Genomic DNA, 12,183 nt, shown 5'->3' on the forward strand with positions numbered 1-12,183 from the left:
TTAAACCGTGTCTCTCAAATGTTTCCATTCTTAACTAACTAATCATAGCCAGAGAATCATCTGCAATGTTTCTCTTCCTGCCCCTGCATTGCTACCTCTGGTGTCCCACAAGAATCTGTCCTTGGCCCTTTCCCGTTTCTCAGCCACATGTTGCTCCTTGGTGACATAATCTGAATGCATATCTGTGATGACTTCAGTCAGGCAAATGAGGTTGGTCTGCTAGAGTATGAACTCCCTGATTGAGTCCTAGTGTAAGCTGAAATAGCTCAGTTGGGAGAGCGTTAGACTGAAGATCTAAAGGACCCTGGTTCAATCCCAGGTTGCGGCGTGAGCCCCCTTGCTGGCTTTCATAAAAAGATGTCCCTGATTGCTGGTCCAATCAGGAAGCCTCATGTTGCCTATTTAAAGCAGGCGTGTCAGTCTCTCTGCCCGCTGAACGAGGGAGCACTCTGTTGTGTAGTATGTCTTGTAAATAAAGGAACATTTAGTGACGGGACCTCCACCCCCGTGGATTTATTACAATATCATTAGTTTTCACATGTATGCTGATGACACCCAGCCCTACCTTGCCACCACTTTTTCGACTGCTTTTCTGTTACTAAATTATCAGATTGCTTTTCTGATTGGATAAGCAAAAGTTTTCTTCAGTTAATATTGGGAAGACTGAAGCCATTGTTTTCCATTGCTACAGTCTTCATCCCTCTCCCTGGCAACATTCTGCGATTAAGACAGACTGTTCACAACATTGGTGTCACATTCGATTCCGAGATGATTTCTGACCTCATATTTAGGCCACCACTAAGACTGCATCTTTCCACCTTCATAATATTACCTGACTTTTCTCCGTTTCAACTCACCTGCTGTTGAAACCCCCATTCAGGTATTCATTAACTTTAGACTTAATTATTCCAATGCGCTCTTGGCTGGTGTCTTACATACTATCTCAACAGGTGGAGAAGGTGGTGAAGAAGGCATATGGTATGCTTGCCTTTATAGGACGGGGTATAGAGTATAAAAGCTGGAGTCTGATGATGCAGCTGTATAGAACGCTGGTTAGGCCACATTTGGAGTACTGCGTCCAGTTCTGGTCGCCGCACTACCAGAAGGACGTGGAGGCATTGGAGAGAGTGCAGAGAAGGTTTACCAGGATGTTGCCTGGTATGGAGGGTCTTAGCTATGAGGAGAGATTGGGTAGACTGGGGTTGTTCTCCTTGGAAAGACGGAGAATGAGGGGAGATCTAATAGAGGTATACAAGATTATGAAGGGTATAGATAGGGTGAACAGTGGGAAGCTTTTTCCCAGGTCGGAGGTGACGATCACGAGGGGTCACGGGCTCAAGCTGAGAGGGGCGAAGTATAACTCGGTCATCAGAGGGACGTTTTTTACACAGAGGGTGGTGGGGGCCTGGAATGCGCTGCCAAGTAGGGTGGTGGAGGCAGGCACGCTGACATCGTTTAAGACTTACCTGGATAGTCACATGAGCAGCCTGGGAATGGAGGGATACAAACGATTGGTCTAGTTGGACCAAGGAGCGGCACAGGCTTGGAGGGCCGAAGGGCCTGTTTCCTGTGCTGTACTGTTCTTTGTTCTTTGTTCTTTGTTCAACAAACTTGAGGTCATCTAAAACTCAGCTGTTGATATCATAATTCACAGCAAATCTTTTTCCCCAACCACCCCTGCATTTGCTGATTTACATTGACTCCCAGTCAAGCAACGTCTTGACTTTAAAATTCTCGTCCTTGTTCCCAGATCTCTTCATGGCTTTTCCCTTCCCTATTTCTGTAATCTCCTCCAACCTTACATCTCTCCGAGATGTCTACATTCCTCTAATTCTGGCCTCTTGTTTATTTCCAATTCCTGCACCATTGGTGCCTTCAGTTGCCTAAGCCTCGGGCCCTATTCTTTAAACCTTCCTCTTTGACTAAACTTTTGGTCACCTGTTCAAATTTCTCCATATATATGTCGGTGTCATACATTGTTTTATAATGCTCCTGTGAAGCACCTTGGGATGTTTCTTTTCGTTAAAGATGCTATATAAATATAAGCTGTTGTTGTTGAATGGTCCTGGCCAATATTTATCCCTCAACCAATATTACTAAAACAGATTATCAGCAGACATCTCATTGCTGTTTGTGGGATCCCACTATGCATAATTGCATTGCTACTTTTCCAAATTCTAACAGCTATTACACTTCAAAAGTGCCTAATTAACTGTAAATCACGTTAGGATGTCCTGAGACCTTGAGGTCCTTCAAGTAGATCTGTGGCGCAATGGATAGCGCGTTGGACTTCTAAATGATGGCATGTTAGTCATTCAAAGGTTGTGGGTTCAAATCCCATAAGTAGTTTTTAATGCGGAGAAGTGTGAGGTAATTCACTTTGGTAGGAATAACAGATGTGTTGAGTATAGGGCTAACGGGAGGACTTTGAATAGTGTGGAGGAGCAGAGGGATCTAGGTGTATGTGTGCATAGATCCCTGAAAGTTGGGAATCAAGTAGATAAGGTTGTTAAGAAGGCATATGGTGTCTTGGCGTTTATTGGTAGGGGGATTGAATTTAGGAGTCGTAGCGTTATGTTGCAACTGTACACAACTCTGGTGCGGCCGCACTTGGAGTACTGTGTGCAGTTCTGGTCCCCACATTACAGGAAGGATGTGGAGGCTTTGGAGAGGGTGCAGAGGAGGTTTACCAGGATGTTGCCTGGTATGGAGGGGAGATCCTATGAGGAGAGGCTGAGGGATTTGGGATTGTTTTCGCTGGAAAGGCGGCGGCTAAGAGGGGATCTTATTGAAACATATAAGATGATTAGAGGTTTAGATAGGGTGGATAGTGATAGCCTTTTTCCTCTGATGGAGAAATCCAGCACGAGGGGGCATGGCTTTAAATTGAGGGGGGGTAGTTATAGAACCGATGTCAGGGGTAGGTTCTTTACCCAGAGGGTGGTGAGGGATTGGAATGCCCTGCCAGCATCAGTTGTAAATGCGCCTAGTTTGGGGGCGTTTAAGAGATCCGTAGATAGGTTCATGGACGAAAAGAAATTGGTTTAGGTTGGAGGGTCACAGTTTTTTTTTTTAACTGGTCGGTGCAACATCGTGGGCCGAAGGGCCTGTTCTGCGCTGTAATGTTCTATGTTCTATGTTCAATCTCCTTCCTTCTAATTCTAAAATGTATGTTGGAAAAAAGTAGGAAAAATCTTTTTCAGTCAGCATAAATGTTTCTTTGCAGCTTTTTAAAATCAGGGATGATTTAATTAATTAGTTTTGAGTATGAACTCATAGAGATGTTTCCATAGCGCCAATGTTGAAATTATGTAAAGGTCAACCAATCAAATGAAAATTTCTGTGCACTATTCCTCCTTATCTGCTTTGATCTGTTTGCAGCATTTCACATGGTTGACCACACTATCACTTACAATGCACCTTTTCTATTGTCCATCTGAGTGGAACTGTCATTACCCATTGACTCTGTCTACACTTCCCGCTGCCTCAGCAAAGCAGCCAGCACAATTAAGGACCCCACGCACCCCGGACATTCTCCCTTCCACCTTTTTCCGTCGAGAAAAAGACACAAAAGTCAGGTCATGTACCAACCGACTCAAGAACAGCTTCTTCCCTGCTGCTGTCAGACTTTTGAATGGACTTACCTTGTATTAAGTTGATCTTTCTCTACACCCTAGCTATATCTGTAACACTACATTCTGCACTCTCTCGTTTCTTTCTCTATGAACGATACGTTTTGTCTGTATGGCACGCAAGAAACAATACTTTTCACTGCAAATACATGTGACAATAATAAATCAAATCAAAGCAAATCTACAGTAAAATATCCAACACATTTTCACTCTTTTTTAGTTCTGATGAAGAGTCAAACAGACTCTAAATTTTAAATCTGTTTTCTTTCCCTAGAGATGCTGCTAGACGTGTTGAGTTTTTCCAGCATTCTCTGTTTTCATTTCAGATTTTAGCATCTGCAGTATTTTGCTTATCATATCAAAATTTGGTCATGATCACTCTATTGTGGAATGATCATTCTATTGTGGAATGAGCTGCCGGATAAAGTGGTAAATGTGGGGTCACTTTTAACATTTAAGAAAAACTTGGATGGTTTCATGGATGAGAGGGGTGTGGAGGGATATGGTCCAAGTGCAGGTCAGTGGGACTAGGCATAAAATGGTTCGGCACAGACAAGAAGGGCCAAAAAGGCCTGTTTCTGAGCTGTAATTTTCTATGGTTCTATGGTTCTATCACATTGCCATTCATACAAGCTTGCTGTATGCAAATTACCTGCCTTGTTTCCTACATCGCAATAGTTCCTACATACTCAGTTAATGGAAGGGCGTTACTCAGTTAATGGTAGAGCGTTGGGGAGAGTTACAGAACAAAGAGATCTAGGGGTACAGGTTCATAGCTCCTTGAAAGTGGAGTCACAGGTGGACAGAGTGGTGAAGAAGGCATTCGGCATGCTTGGTTTCATCGGTCAGAACATTGAATACAGGAGTTGGGACGTCTTGTTGAAGTTGTACGAGACATTGGTAAGGCCACACTTGGAATGCTGTGTGCAGTTCTGGTCACCCTATTATAGAAAGGATATTATTAAACTAGAAAGAGTGCAGAAAAGATTTAGTAGGATGCTACTGGGACTTGATGGTTTGAGTTATAAGGAGAGGCTGGATAGACTAGTTCTTTTTTCTCTGGAGCATAGGAGGTTGAGGGGTGATCTTATAGAGGTCTATAAAATAATGAGGGGCACAGATAAGCTAGATAGTCAATATCTTTCCCAAAGGTAGGGGAGTCTAAAACTAGAGGGCATAGGTTTATGGTGAGAGGGAAGAGATACAAAAGTGTCCAGGGGGCAATTTTTTCACACAGAGGGTGGTGAGTGGAACAAGCTGCTCGAGGTAGTAGTAGAGGCAGGTATAATTTTGTCTTTTAAAAAGCATTTAGATAGTTACATGGATAAGATGGGTATAGAGGGATATGGGCCAAATGCGGGCAATTGGGATTAGCTTAGGGGTTTAAAAAAAAGGCGGCATGGACAAGTTGGACCGAAGAGCCTGTTTCCATGCTGTAAATCTCTATGACTCTATCGCAACAGTGATTATGTTCTGAAGCACTATGAGATATACAGTAGTTAAGAAAAGCACTATGTCAATGCCAGTCTTATTGTCTAATTAATGTTCAACTTGATTAACTTTCAAAATTATCTTGAAGGAGCCCTTCTGAGGGTGTTATTGGTTTAGCTATTGTGTAGATAAATCACAAGGACTATTAGCGTTGAAGTTTCTTTGTGCTTTCTGTTGAATTAATTTAGTTCAAAGACTATTTCCTCGGGTGGATGGAGCTATTACAAGGGGGCATAACTATAGGGTTCATGGTGGGAGATATAGGAAGGATATCAGAGGTAGGTTCTTTATGCAGAGAGTAGTTGGGGTGTGGAATGGACTGCCTGCAGTGATAGTGGAGTCAGACACTTTAGGAACATTTAAGCGGTTATTGGATAGGCACATGGAGCACACCAGGATGATAGGGAGTGGGATAGCTTGATCTTGGTTTCAGATAAAGCTCGGCACAACATCGTGGGCCGAAGGGCCTGTTCTGTGCTGTACTGTTCTATGTTCTATGTTCTATCTCAGCTGGGGCAGCGGCAAAGGAACAATCAAAATTATCCTGGGCGAGGGAGGGTAAAATTAGCCCGGGTTCCTACTGCTGATTTGCTATCTATTGGCAGTTAACAAAAGAGATATGAAATATAAAGAGAAAATGTTCATACCTGAGTAAAAAATATAGACTGACACGAAGTATCAATGGTCCTTTTCCAGATGGACACAGCTTGATATTCCCTGATTTTCCATTTGTAGTTCTATTCTCTCCAATTCTGCAGCTTTTCTCTGCTGCCTGAAACGCTATAACAAGAAACATTGTACTTTCCTCACAGTTAAATGTAATCAAATCATATTTGCTGCAATGGAAATTAATTTAAATATGAATGGATCATCCAAAGAACAAACAAAGAACAAAGCAGTTACCCAGAATATGGTCGCTGTTGCATACTAACAGCTACTTCGAGTCATAGGTGAGAGAACACGAACAAACAAAGAACAAAGAACAATACAGGACAGGAATAGGCCCTTCGGCCCTCCAAGCCCGCGCCGCTCCCTGGTCCAAACTAGACCATTCTTTTGTATCCCTCCATTCCCACTCCGTTCATGTGGCTATCTCGATAAGTCTTAAAACGTTCCCAGTGTGTCCGCCTCCACCACCTTGTCTGGCAGCACATTCCAGGCCCCCACCACCCTCTGTGTAAAATATGTCCTTCTGATATCCGTGTTAAACCTCCCCCCCTTCACCTTGAACCTATGACCCCTCGTGAACGTCACCACCGACCTGGGGAAAAGCTTCCCACCATTCACCCTATCTATGCCTTTCATAACTTTATACACCTCAATTAAGTTTCCCCTCATCCTCCGTCTTTCCAGGGAGAACAACCCCAGTTTACCCAATCTCTCCTCATAACTAAGCCCCTCCATACCAGGCAACATCCTGGTAAACCTCCTCTGTACTCTCTCCAAAGCCTCCACGTCCTTCTGGTAGTGTGGCGACCAGAACTGGACGCAGTATTCCAAATGCGGCCGAACTAACGTTCTATACATCTGCAACATCAGACCCCAACTTTTATACTCTATGCCCCGTCCTATAAAGGCAAGCATGCCATTTGCCTTCTTCACCACCTTCTCCACCTGTGACGTCACCTTCAAAGATCTGTGGACTTGCACACCCAGGTCCCTCTGCGTACCTACACCCTTTATGGTTCTGCCATTTATCGTATAGCTCCTCCCTACATTAGTTCTACCAAAATGCATCACTTCGCATTGATCAGGATTGAACTCCATCTGCCATTTCTTTACCCAAATTTCCAGCCTATCTATATCCTTCTGTAGCCTCTGACAATGCTCCTCACTATCTGCAAGTCCTGCCAATTTTGTGTCGTCCGCAAACTTACTGATCACCCCAGTTACACCTTCTTCCAGATCATTTATATAAATCACAAACAGCAGAGGTCCCAATACAGAGCCCTGCGGAACACCACTAGTCACAGGCCTCCAGCTGGAAAAAGACCCTTCCACTACCACCCTCTGTCTTCTGTGACCAAGCCAGTTCTCCACCCATCTAGCCTTTATCCCATGAGATCCAACCTTTTGCACCAGACTACCATGAGGGACTTTGTCAAACGCTTTACTAAAGTCCATATAGACGACATCCACGGCCCTTCCCTCATCAACCATTCTAGTCACTTCTTCAAAGAACTCCACCAGGTTAGTGAGGCATGACCTCCCTCTCACAAAACCATGCTGACTATCGTTAATGAGTTTATTCCTTTCTAAATGCACATACATCCTATCTCTAAGAATCTTCTCCAACAACTTCCCCACCACGGACGTCAAGCTCACCGGCCTATAATTACCCGGGTTATCCTTTAGAATTAGCTGGTGCTGCGCATGTGTGATGATAATAGTTGCTAAATATATATATATATATATTTCCTTATATTTAAGGGGAATGTTTTAACGTTCTGTTTTTTTCTACAAGTAGTCGGTTTGTCTGGGAGGAATATAGTGAAGATGCTGGGAGAGTAGGATAATTACTCATTTTAGCTACAAGGTGGAGGCTAATAAATTTTTGTTTACAAAAAGAAAAGGTCCCCTGGGGTGTTTGCTTAAAGGAATGGAAAGTGGGTTTAGATATGCAAGGTGATGTGAGGATGTAGTTAATGGAAGGAACTATGTATGTAGCAGAGACAAAACAACTTTCAGTTCTGGCTGGGATTTGTTTAAAGACAAAGGTCTGAAAGCTGCTCTGAAACTCAAAATCTCTCTCTGTAAGCTTCAAGACTGACTACACCCCTTGTAGCAAATATATTTATGGCTGCTAACTATTTAAATTCTATAAGAGAATGTTGCTTATTGGAACTGAAACAATGATAAGTTAGAAATTAAAGTTGTTTTCTTTCATTTTCAACTGTTAAGAGTTGTACTGCTTCGTTTTGTTAGAGTTATACTTAAATTGTGTTATTAAGTAAAGTTTGTTTTACTATGAAAAATCCCTGATTTGTCAGCGGAATTACTCCTGGAGTGAGGCATCCTTTCCTCACATTTATAGCAAAATAGAAAAATTGTTATGTCTAGTTTAGCTTTGCAATGTAATTTGGGATTCTGGTCCAGGGCCCCAACACATGGAACAGTGAAACATAAGATAATGACTCACAGTCAGTGTGTTCTTTATCACTGAGGAATTGGCAATGGGACTCATTACATCAGTCAAGGCATGCCTTTATAGGTACCTTGTCACATTTCCCAGACACATTCTAAAGTGTTTTCACATAGAGTGGATTATTATGAAGGATACTGAGCATCATTATGAAATCAAATACAGCAGCCATACTATGTAAGGTAAGATCCCACAAAAAGCAATGAAGCAAATAAGAGTTCATCTTTTCTTTGGTGTTTTGGTTAAAGGAGGTACATTAATTGGGTCACAGGTAGAATTCCTTGCTCTTTTTCAAACAGTTCTATGAGTTTTCTGATATCCACCTGAAACAACACAACAAGCATGTTGGTTGAGCACATCATGTAAAGAATGGCCCCTCTATTCATGCAGGGATCATTACAGCAGTAAGATCATAAGAACATCTATAACTTTCTTCCAAGTCACATTCCATCATCATTTGGATATACCCCAGTGTTCCTTTCTCATTGAATCAAATTCTCTGATTCTATGAGATGTAGGGAGTTTGGGAAACAAAGGTAGTTTTAAGGGATTTATATTTGTATTGGCAATATTAGAAATAAAGTGTAGTTTTAAATGGGTTGAATTTAGTGTTTCTGTGCAAGGGAATCTGTAGTTAGATTCATGCTGGACAAAGTTGTTTGTATGTGCGGGAGTTGGTTCAGTTCAAACTATGGTTCTATTATGCACAGAGAGGGTTACAGCTTGAAATAAATATGAGGTTGGAAAAGTAACTATGAGGTTGGAAAAGTATGCAGTTGTTGCTGAGCAACAGGGGGCCCTTTTAAGGTAGAAAGGCTTTCTGAACTTTGTTGCAGCTAAATTTGTTTGTAACTGGTTTAGAAAGCTCGAGAGGGAACATCTCTCTTCGCTTTGCTAGAAGAAAATCATACCATGGAGCAATAGTTAAGAAAGCAAATGCAGAGATAAAGCACAGCTAGTTAAGAAAAGTGAGGAGAAGTTTCTAAGTAGCCTGAGGTTAATGGTACTGGAATAGTGAACTGTTCAGTAAAGACAGGCAAAGCTGAGAAGACTGAGTTAAAGAGACTGCTACAGTAACCAGATTTAAAGTGGAAAAGCAGACTTTAGAGTTAAATCAAGAAGTTTGATGCCATTTTGATATGGTCTGGGAATCAATAGTTAAAACAACTATGAAGGCAAAGAAATTATGAAGGTGGGTAGTGTAAAATCTGTAAGCAAATCCTTGATGGATGTCTTGGAGGGGAAGTCTTGTTTAAAAGAAGTTTCGAAAGTGTGTCTTTTCTAAAGCAGAATTTGAAATCACTCACGTAGAAGCCAGAGTTCAGTGAGACAAGGTCAAAACAGGGTACAGATTTTGACCTAGTTACAGTGAAGGAACAGTGGTATATTTCCAAGTCAGAGATGGTGTGTAGCTTGGAGGGAAACCTGCAGGTGATCATGTCCCCATGTATCTACTGCCCTTGTCCTGGTATTAAGGGTCATATATTTGAAAGGTGCTGTTGAAGAAGCCTTAGGATGTTGGGAGTCTCTGAACACACTTCTGCACATATGTGTTACGGCTGGAGAGTAGATCTGAAGTCCTGGGTTCATCGGAGGATCAGGTGTGCAAAGGGGTTGGAAACATTCAGATGCCTCATGGGACTGAAAGAGGGCAGGGACAGCATGGATGTTGCTTGAGGTGGAGGATGAGCATTGAATGGAACTCTGAACTAACTTACAGGAGTAACATAGCCATAACAATGCTGACAGTGGTGGTGATGTGGCTAACTTGACGATCATCACCAGCCATGAGCAGTGAGCCCTGGAGCCCGAGGGCAAGCAAGGAGGAAGGTTCTCAGGCCGCAGAGAAGCTGGGGCAAGCAAGGAGGAAGGTCCTCAGGCCGCAGAGAAGCTTGTGTCTTTGAGGAAAGTAAGGGCCCAATGGGCTGAAGCGAGATAGACAGAAAGTGAAAAGAATGTATGGGCATCTCATCTGAAGTGGGGAAAAATATACAGATGAGTACACTTTAAAAAATGACTGCCTGGCACATAAACAGTCACCTGGGAAAGAGACATTAAATAGGCACTGACTTTTAGTACAGACAACCACTTGAGATTAAAACATAAAGGACAGACAGCTATTTAAAGTTAAACATGCAGGAATCAGATCCTGCAGGAAGCCAGCCAGGGCTTGAGGCACTCTTTAGGATAAGGACAATAGGGTTGGGTAAAGAGATTAGCTACAGGTGGGATCGGGAATACATAAATGCAGGAAAACCAATTACTGTAAATTACTGTATGAATAGACCAAAACTAAAGTCATTGATAGGGAAAATGAACCATTCCTATGAAACAATGCGATGTTAACATGCTTATGTCTGTATCTGTCTATATTTGTCTATAACGATGTGTTAACGATCGATCACCTCCTTGATTACAACAATGTGATAATGGCTAGATGTCCGGTCCATCTATTGTGTAAAGGGTATAAAGATGGACCGCTCCTGTTGTCTCATTGAGAGAAGGTTTGCTGCTTGTTAGTGCCTTGTCTCCATGAAGCTTCGTTAAAATAAAACTGTATTCTTGAAACCTTCAAGCCTGACTCAGTGGTACATTTCCCACAACACATCCCTCCTCAGAACTTTAGTGATGCACTGATCACTAAACCACTGTGATGCCATTGATAACTTGCACCAGGCCACACATCGTGAATATTGACTCTGTGTGATATGTCTAATAGTAGTGAGCAATTGCTTTCATCCCTCAGAACCATCCACCAGAGCCAGCCTGGAGGCTGATGATCCTCCATTGAAACTAGCAGACATCGATGGCAGATGCACCTGCAGAGCACCCTCTCAGGACCAAGCAGCAGTGCAGATACTGGCACCTCGGTAAGTAATAGTGCATCGGCTCAATTGGTGAAGCAAGGGAGTGCCCAGGGCATTGGTAGTTAGAACTCTGCTGGAGACCAGGACCATGCTGAGTCCAAATCAGATGATGAGCCTCTGGAGTTGTCAGTCAAGTGGCAAATGCTGAATGTCTAGGGGGATGTGTGGGAAGATCTGGCAGAGATCATTGAGTGTCTGCATGCCGTGGTGATTTCATGCGCTTCCGGGTTGGGCGCATCCCCACCCGGGCATCGTAAAATTCTGTCTATAGGGAATTCAGTTCTTCTCCACATAGGCTCAACATAGAATTTGCTTGATATAAGGCAGAATGAGTTTGTTTCAGGGCAATTGGAAAGTCCAAATCATTCAGAGGTAGGGTTTTAGTTAAATACAAATAGAACTGTTTGCTCTTTTTCCTTATTAGAATTACTCTCAACCAGTGAGTCCAAAGCTCATTTAACATATGAAAGTGAATGATAGGCAATGATACAAGTCTCTTCAGTCCACTATTCTTCCATAGTGGCAGTTTGGGCTGCATCGACCATTATTAGTTTATTGATTTAACCATGCCAGAAGAGCAGCTACAGCATTTGGTCCAGTTCATATAGAAACTTTTACTCCTTGGTGCAGAATTTTTATGATTTGGGACTCCGCTACCAGGCATGGAAACGCAAAACATTTACAGCGCAGAAGGAAGCTATTCGGCACATGGCTGTGCAAGCTGAGAAAGAGCTAACCAGCCTAATCCTACTTGCAGCTCTTGGCATGTGACAGCATATGAAAGCACCTTTATCTCTATCATTCTTTCAGGTAGTGAGCTCGAGACCACTACCACTCTCAGAATGAAAATAATTTCTCCTCAACCCCCTCAAATCCTTCTGCCAAATATTTTAAATCTATTACTCCTGGAATTTTATACCCATAAATTAAACTTCCTACCAGCCTCATCTGTTCCAAGGAAAACAACATCAACCTATCCAATCTTTCCTCATCGCTAAAATAATCTATTCCTGGCAACATCCTCATAAATCTCCTCTGACTCTTCACTAAT

General features: G+C 42.5%; 1 non-coding gene across 1 annotated transcript; it reads left to right on the forward strand.

Moving 5' to 3' along the window:
- Positions 1–255: 255 nt before the first annotated feature.
- On the forward strand, positions 256–328 carry trnaf-gaa (transfer RNA phenylalanine (anticodon GAA)). The gene has a single exon. It is a non-coding gene; the product is annotated as a tRNA-Phe (tRNA).
- Positions 329–12,183: the final 11,855 nt, after the last annotated feature.

The sequence above is a fragment of the Mustelus asterias genome, chromosome 18 (genome assembly GCF_964213995.1).
Source record: "Mustelus asterias chromosome 18, sMusAst1.hap1.1, whole genome shotgun sequence".
Taxonomy (NCBI): domain Eukaryota; kingdom Metazoa; phylum Chordata; class Chondrichthyes; order Carcharhiniformes; family Triakidae; genus Mustelus; species Mustelus asterias.